The sequence below is a fragment of the Leptopilina heterotoma genome, unplaced genomic scaffold, assembly GCF_015476425.1.
Source record: "Leptopilina heterotoma isolate Lh14 unplaced genomic scaffold, ASM1547642v1 Lhet_369, whole genome shotgun sequence".
In the NCBI taxonomy this organism is placed as follows: domain Eukaryota; kingdom Metazoa; phylum Arthropoda; class Insecta; order Hymenoptera; family Figitidae; genus Leptopilina; species Leptopilina heterotoma.
In genome coordinates this window covers 116,753-125,776 of record NW_025111048.1, presented here as the reverse complement: position 1 = coordinate 125,776, position 9,024 = coordinate 116,753, and the positions used below count along the sequence as shown (strand labels likewise).

At 29.0% G+C, this 9,024-nt stretch overlaps 1 protein-coding gene across 2 annotated transcripts in view; it reads left to right on the top strand.

The window, feature by feature from the left end:
• The first annotated feature begins 372 nt into the window (after positions 1 to 372).
• Positions 373 to 9,024, top strand: part of LOC122505788 — a 30,559-nt gene continuing 21,907 nt past the window's right edge. Inside the window, exon 1 of one of the 2 annotated variants that reach the window (XM_043617625.1) lies at positions 373 to 413. The gene's annotated coding sequence lies outside the window, so the exon portion shown is untranslated. Of the gene's footprint in view, positions 414 to 4,724; positions 5,379 to 9,024 lie in introns of those variants that run through there. The other variant, XM_043617623.1, reaches the window with a different exon arrangement.

Below are 9,024 nucleotides of genomic sequence, written 5' to 3'. Positions count from 1 at the left end.
AAAAAGATTGTATATCGAAATTTCAGTGCAGGGCTCATGTTACGCTCTTTGTTTGGTATATCGACTTATACTTATAGAACGTGATGCAATTTTCTTATATATATATGTGAAGGTGAAGGAGGGGGTCCAACGATCGTTAAGTTGGGACCCACCGGCCCTCACCCTTGATTCGACCCTTGGCCCTGTACTGCTTTCATTCAGCTTGCACACACCCTCTTGCACGTTTGACTTATTCGTAGATTTTCATACGTAGAAAACGCATCTGCCCGCGTTCTCACGCGCTTGCTCTTACACCCGGCATAAACATCAAAATCACGTTACCTGTGCTCGAAATTGTGCAAAAATTTTACCGTCAACAAATCCTCTATTCTCTCTCAATCTTATGTTTTTTTATGGAAATCATGCAGAGGAAGGTATTATTATTATTATCATAATTATTATTATTATTACTAGATTTTTTATTGATTAAAATAAACATTTTTTTGCAAACAGTTGATTCACAAAAATATGCAATAATAATTTATTGTAAATGATTATTTTTGAAAATAAGTAATTTATTTTTTAAATTTTGGCGGTTATACTTTTGTTTAGAGTGGTGGCGCTGTTTTATTTTCATCTGGGATTCCCCCAAGAATCTTTTTTTTAAGTCGAATATTTCTTCACTTTCATTCACAGATTATTTTAGTAAATAAATAATTCATTTTTTAAATTTTGGCGGTTATATTTTAGTTTACATGGTGGCGCTATTTTATATTCATCTGGGATTCCCCACGAATTTTTTTATTTAAACCTAGTATTCCTATTGCTTTTATTCACAGATTATTTCAATAAATAAATAATTCATTTTTTAAATTTTGGCGGCTATATTTTAGTTTATATAGTGGTGGAGCTATTTTACTTAAATCTGGGATTCCCCCACGTACCTTTCGATTAATTCGAGTATTTTTTTCGCATTTATTCATAAATAATTTTTTAAATTTTGGCGGTTATGTGTTTGTTTATAGTGGTGGCGCTGCTATATGTTATTTACATTTGGGATTCCCCGAAGTATTTCTTTTAAGTCGAGTATTTTTTTTACGCAATTTATTCAAATCAACAGGGAAATATTTAAATTTATTAAATAATTTTACAATTATTCGACTATAATGTGAAAAATTATTTTTTAGCTTCTTTTGATTATTATTAAACCAACTAAATTATGAGAAAATATTTCCAATATCGAGTGTAGTAAATATTGTAATTATGTTAAATATCAAACACTTGCTTGACATTTAAAAATAGCTTTTAGATTTATTAAAAAAGTTGACACATCACTTTATTAAACGTTTAATATGAAGCCTCTCATCAACTGCATTTTATGTTTATGATTAATAGTTAAAAAATAAATTCAATCTACCGTAAACTCAATATAATAATACGTCAAAGTCGTTTGCAATTTTCACTAGAATTTTTCAATGAATTATTTTCAACGGCGGCATATATTTTAATAAAACAAAAAAAAATAATATCTCAAATCCATTTATTTTCCTCGTAATGATGCATTTTATTTTTAAAAAACAATTTACAAGCAAAAAATATTTACTTAACACACAGGGAAAAAAATATATTTTCAGAAATATGAAATATTATATGTAATTTTTATTTGAATATTTATTAAAAACGAAAAGTCTATTTATAAAATGCGGAAAATTCTATATGCGGGATATGAAGAAAAGAGAAAGAGAGAGAGAGAGAGAGAAAAAAAATAAAACTACATTAATTATACTGAACATCGCATAAGTATAATGCAGGTGTACAAAAAATAGTTCAGAAACCACATAAAAGTAGATTACATACAAGCATTTGTTTTCCCTACCCCGGCAACTGTGTGTACGTATATTTTTCTCTTTAATTGCATGTTGGCATCACCAAGAAAGGTCAAAAAAATAAAGGGGGAAAGTTTAAAATCTTGAAGGACCATCCTACTTTCATGGATTTCGACGCTATACATTTTAATGGTTCTCAATCTTTCGAAAGTTATTTACATTTTTTTTTTCTATTAACCTACTGGAGTAGCAAAAAATTAATTCTTGAAATTTATTCTCTATTTACTAAAAAAATAATCCTTTAAAAAAATTACTAAATAAAAAAGGTGAAGAAATAAGTAATTTTATAAACTGTCAATTGTTCCCTGAAAAATAATTTTCCATCACAAAATCAAAAATAGAAAAAATTTTTTTTCCTATATTTCAAATTTTTAAAGACCACTAATTTGGAATTATTTTCGAAAAAAATCCGAAACATTTCTAGAAAATTTCTGAAAGAATTCCCGAATTCACTTAGGGAAATTTTCCGAAAATATTTCCACATGGAAGATGATTATTCTCAGGTATTTTATTATTAAAAATTTATTTTACAACAAATTTTAAATTAATTTTTAATTTTTTTACTATTTTGTTAATTAAAAATATAAAGATAGTATAAAAGATGGCAAATAATCATAGACAGTTTACTATTTTGGGAGAGTAATGAGAACCTCTGAAAGCATAGGAAATTAGTGTCCCGAACGAACAAGTGCATCGAACCCTCTTTGTCTGTTTCATTTGCCTGTATTTCACCCCTCTTCACCCCCTGAGAGCACCATAATAATTCACCATCGCATCGGGATGTCAGGTACCTGCCATTCCCCTCTCTTTCATGCCACCCCTCCTCTCCCTTTTTCACCACTCCTCCTTTAAATAGCAGCACATAACAAAGGGTGAGGTTTTACCCTGCCTATACAGAATGAGCTAACCGCCTCGTAACAAGAAATTCTATACATCACTAACCCTATTTTTCTAGGATTTTTTTATATTTATTTTTCATAATACTCAAATTTAGAAAAAAAATTTTTTTTTCTAATTCCCAGGATGTAAAATTCGGGGCAATGTTAACCATCAAATGTTTCATGATTGATTTTCTATTTATTTGGGTTAAAAAAATTTAACTATTCATTCATCATTCTATATTCATTCAATTTATTATTTATTTATTTTATCAAAATCGTCAATAAAGTTTAGTTTATAACATTATCAGAATTTTTAATTGTATATAATTTTGTCATTTCAGGCCAATAAATGTTCCACAATTTGTAAAAATTGTTTATTTACTTATTAACTTCGTCAAATTAGGTCAAAAAAAGACTTAAGATAGACCAAAATGTATGTATTTAAGTTATCTAACACATGCTACAAAGAAATTTAAATTTTGTTCACTATTCAAAATAAAAATCGTCCATAAAGTTTAAATTACAACATTGTCAATATTTTGAATTGCATATAATTTTGATATTTTAGGTCAATAAATGTTCTACAATAGGTCAAAAGACCTTACTTTAATTCGTTTATATGATTGTATAATAAAGTTAAGCTTTGGATAAATATTATTTAAAAAAAATTAACAAAATAGACAGTTTTTTAAAAATCCATATTTTAAAAAAACTTATTAACTTGGTCAAATCAGGTCAAAAAAAGACTTAAGATAGACCAAAATGTGTGTATTTATGTTATCTGACACATTCTACAAAGAAATTTGAATTTTGTTCACTATTCAAAATGAAAATCGTCCATAAAGTTTAAATTACAACATTGTCAATATTTTGATTTGTATATAATTTTGTTATTTTAGGTCAACAAATGTTCTACAATAGGTCAAAAGACCTTACTTAAATTGGTCTTTAAGATCGTTTAATAAAGCTAAGCTTCGGATAAATATTTTTTTTAAAAATCACCAAAATAGGCAGTTTTTTAAAAATCTATATTTTTAAAAATCTTATTAACTTGGTCAAATTAGGTCAAAAAAAGACTTAAGATAGACAAAAATGTGTGTATTTATGTTATCTAACACATGCTACAAAGAAATTTAATTTTTGTTCACTATTCCTAATGAAAATCGTCCATGAAGTTTAAATTACAACATTGACAATATTTTAAATTGTATATAATTTTGTTATTTTAGGTCAACAAATGTTCTACAATAGGTCAAAAGACCTTACTTTAATTTTTTTATAAGAATGTGTAATAAAGTTTAGTTTTGGATAAATATTATTTTAAAAAATTAACAAAATAGACAGTTTTTTAAAAATCTATATTTTTAAAAAACTTTTTAACTTGGTCAAATCAGGTCAAAAAAAGACTTAAGATAGACCAAAATGTGTGTTTTTATGTTATCTAACACATGCTAGAAACAAATTTAAATTTTGTTTACTATTAAAAATGAAAATCTGCCATAAAGTTTAGATTACAGCATTTTCAATATTTTGAATTGTATAAAATTTCGTTACTTTAGGTCAATAAATATTCTACAATAGATTGAGAGACCAGTTTTTATTTTCTCTGTAAGGATTGTATGAAAAAGTTAAGCTTTAACTTTATAATATTAGTATCTTAAATTATATTTGTTTATTAACGTTTTGTTCTATTTACTCTAAAACTAAGTTATTGTCGTAAGAAAGACACAAGTTCAGGGACCGGTATCAAGAAAAAAAATCGAATCGTGTAAAAAAAACAATTGAAACTTTTTGCGATTGGCGCGTAATTTTCCCGAAAATTTTACCAACCAATCAGAAAGTTTCTTCAAGTTTTTATCTACCGCTGCTTTATATTCAAAATATTAATAATAATATTAATTTAATATAGTTATAATATTAATAATAAAAATAAAAATGATAGTAGTAGTAGTTTATTATGTTTTGAACCACAGGTTCATACAAAAGAGTCTCGCTTGAGCCATTTTCGTTGCTTATAATTTTCTTATATTATGTTTTACATTTGGTTTTTAAACACACTTTTAATAAAATAAAATATTGATTTGATATTTTCAATGTCTGGAGAATTCAGAAGATCAATACAGCAGTCTTTAATTATAGATATATCCTCATTATCGCATATATATTTACATCTATCATTCCTGTACATTTCACATTCTATTAACAAATGATAAAGTTCTCTCCCCTTCAACACCGGTTCTCCACAGCAGGAAATTTTTTCTAATTGTAATACTTTTTTATTATGTACTAATCTTAAACTGTATTTATTTACTAATCTTATTTGTGCAAAAATTTTGATAAATGGAAGTGGTACTTTATTTCTTAAATAATTTTGCTGTCCCTCTCTCATAGAGAGATGAGGGAGTAGTTGTAGAGAGCCGGAGTTTGAGAGAGAGTGCACATCTTCAGCGCGCAGAAAGGTTTCGTAGAGTTTTAAAAGTCGCTCTTTGTTATTCTGTACAAATTCGAGGTTCCAAGATATTGTTTCTCCTATAGTTTCAAACATTTTTTCTACTTGGGAGCACCAATTGTATTTCATATTATTCTTTTGTGATTTTGTTAAACTAATTAATCTTAGCAGGCAAATTTTAGGGTATCTATCATCATTCATTTTTAAAATTTTTTCAATTAAATTTAGTGTCAATTTGAAAACTTTATATGATAGTCTTAGCACTCCAATCTCCAATCTAACTGCATAGTTAGGCGTACTCCGGGGTAGTAAGAGCAGTTTTTTATAAAATGTTACTTGAATTTTTTCTATTTCATTAAGATTTCGAAGGCCCCACACCTGTATAGCATATAAAAACGTGCTAGTTACTAGACTGTTAAATAGTTTTGGGATTGGTTTCCATGTGTTTAGCTTCATACTATTTATAAGTGACAGTGTAGAATTTATAGCCAGAGACGCAGATGAAGAAGCATTCCTTAAGGCCTCTTCAGAAGACGAGGTATAATATTGCGGAATTCCTAAATAAGTATATTTTTTAACCAGTTCTATCTTTTTGTTACCATACATAAAATTAGTATTTTTAATTGATAATCGACCTCCTTTTTTGTAAATAATAATTTTTGTTTTTTTTTCATTAACCTCTAAGCAATTTTTGATACAGTATTTCAGAAGAGCTCTTAATAATTTATTTAATGCTGCGGGGGAATCCGCAAACAATGCAATGTCATCTGCGTATGCCAGTAAAATAATTTCATTTTTATGCCCCATGGAAACCCCCCTTATTCCTTCCGCCCTTAAAAAGTCCTCTAAATCAGCCATAAATAATGAAAATAGAATAGGACTGCTCTTCTCTCCCTGGAGTAAACCTCTAGTTACTTTTACAGGTGTAGAAGTTTCCCCATCGTTTTGGACAGCAACAGTGGCTTTTGAATAAAAATCTATTAAAATTTTAGTTATTTTATAGCCCATTCCCATTTTGTACAATTTTTTCCATAACAAACTATGCGAGACGGAAGGAAAAGCATTACTGAAGTCGACAAATAATGTATACAATTTTCCTCCGTTCATATTGAGCCGATTCTGAATTAATGCATTAAGAACGAAAATATTGTCTATGCAACTTCTATTCTTCCTAAATCCAGATTGAAATTCTGGAATTAGATTTTCCCTTTCGGCCCACAACACAATCCTATCAGTAATCACATGTGTAAATACCTTTGTTATGCAGTTAACTAAAGCTATCGGGCGATAGTTGTTAGGATCACTCATATCGCCTTTTTTATATATCATTTTTAAGTTTATTTTTCCCCAGTTTTTCGGAAATTTTTCTTCATGTAAAATTTGATTAAAAAGGAGACTCACATAATTAATCCAGTTCTCTGGGAGATTCTTTAAAAATTCAAAGGTGACTCCATCTGAGCCGGGAGATTTGTTGTTTTTACTATTTTTTAAAGAGGAGATAATTTCTTCTTTCGTAATATTTGTTTCCAATAATTCGTTGTAACTTTTAAAAGGGATTTCAACTATTTTATTTTCTGTTTTATCTATATCATTTAGTTGGAAAAATTCACTAAAATATTTATGCCATGTATCTGTGTTAATTTCATTTTTTGTATTATATTTATTTCTAAAAGAATTTATTATTTTCCAAAAACTTTTGGAATCTCTAGAAGATATTAATTGGTCGAGAACTAGATTTTTGTGTGTCTCCTTTTTTTCCAATTGTGTATTGTAATATAATTTTTTTATCCTGTAATATTCTTCAATGTTTTTTTCACAAACAAAATTATCTTTTTTACAATTTTTTAACATTAAATTTACATTTTTTTTTAGCAATACACAATCTTTATCATACCAAGTTTTTGAATGACCTGTTTTTTTATTTTTTTTAGATAACATTCCAATAGAGCATGCTTTTTTTGTTATTATGGATATCAACTCCTCCGAGGTTTGATCGATATTTAGGGGATTAGTTGGTGTACTGCACGGAAGAGAATTCATTGCTTCAAAATATTCAGGGGCTAGATCACTTCTCCATTTTATTTTATTTGCATGTTGTCTATATTTTTCTTTTCTTTCTAGTGTAATAAAAATTGGAAAATGATCCGACCTCGTTACTATCTGGATTACCTCAAAATTTTTTATTTCAGGGATCGCGAACAAATTTACCCAGCCAAGATCAATTGTCGATTTTCCTTTATTTAAAATATAAGTGTATTGACCAAGGTAGTCGCCCGGTGATCTACCATTCAAAATTATACATCCATTATCCTCCATGCACGACACCAACTCTTCTCCTCTCTTATTAATACATTTATCTAGATTAGATCTAAATGGTGTAATATGTGCATTTTCCGGAAACATTTCCTCGCGTAATTGATTTAAGTCACCTACTCTAGCATTAAAGTCGCCTCCAAAAAACAAAGGTAGATTCGGATAATCATTATTGATCAAAGTAAATATATCATTCAATTCTGAGTAAAAAGTATCAAGATTTAAATCTGGTTTTAAATAAGTGACTCCGAGTAAAAATTTGAAATTTGTAGAGTTAATAACAGCGAATATAATTTGTTCAGAAATTTTAATTACTTTATATTTATATTTACGAGAATTTAGCGCTATGAGTAATCCTCCGCTCGCCCTTCCTCTCTCTGCCGTTCTCACTGCTTGGCTCGTAATCAAACTAAAGTTGTAGGGGGGGCAGTATTGGGGGGGAGAAATCAACCATGTTTCTGTGACACACACAATATCGTTGACATTAAGAAGTGTGGTAATATCCATCCAGTTAGCCCATCCTTTCGCGTTCCAGAAGATTATTCTAGGGTTAAGTTCGTCCGAGATGAGCTATGTTTTTTTTGTAGAGATCGGTTTTGCGGTGTGGTTCATCATAGGATTCAGCTTTTGTGGAATTAGAGGTGTTTTAAAAGCGTTTTCAATTGTGTTGACCTTGGAAGTTTTTTGTTTTTTATGAAGTGTGTTTTTAGAACCCTTTGGTCTTCCTCTTTTTGTCCCGCTAGCTGTGGAGGATAAAGATGTGGTGGACTCATCACTATCTGAATTTTCTGCTGATGCATTCTCCTCTGTGGTTTCTATTGATCCTATTTTTCTTTTAATTTCTTCGGCATCCAGTATTTTCCCATCTACTGAAATTTTTGAGCCTCTAATGTATGCGACCTTTCCCTTTTCAGTTAAGAACTCTTTATATTTTAGTAATATTTCAAAGTTTTTTCGTCGTCTATCCCTCTCCTCTCTTGAAAGGTCATTAGCGATGCTATAGTTCAAATCCATTAATTCTTTCCTATTTTGAAAGAGTAGAGATTTCCAACTTACATTACTAAACGTAATCAAAATCGGTCGTGACCCTTCAATTTTTCCAAGTCTTTTGACCTCAGTGATGGCGACAGCTGGTATATTTTTATTTACCTTATGGACAATATCTGTTATAGTATTATGAAGGTTTTCATTTTCAAGAGCGGTATCTGGCACTTTGTAAATCACTACATTTTTACTTCTTTCTTTTTGCAAAATAAAGTTCAGTTTACTTTCGCATTGTAAAACTCTTTCACTTAACACTTTATTCTCCTCTGAAAGAGAATCATATTTTTTTTTAAAGATTTTCATATCTGTCTTTAAAGTTTTATTATCACATTTTATTTCTTGTATATTAGAATCCATAGAGTCTAGTTTAACATTCGTTTCTTTCACTTGCTTCTGAATTGAGAGTAGAATTTTTGAAAGCCCTTCGGGCTCTATAGATGAAGGTAGATCTTCAGAATCCATGTTTGACATT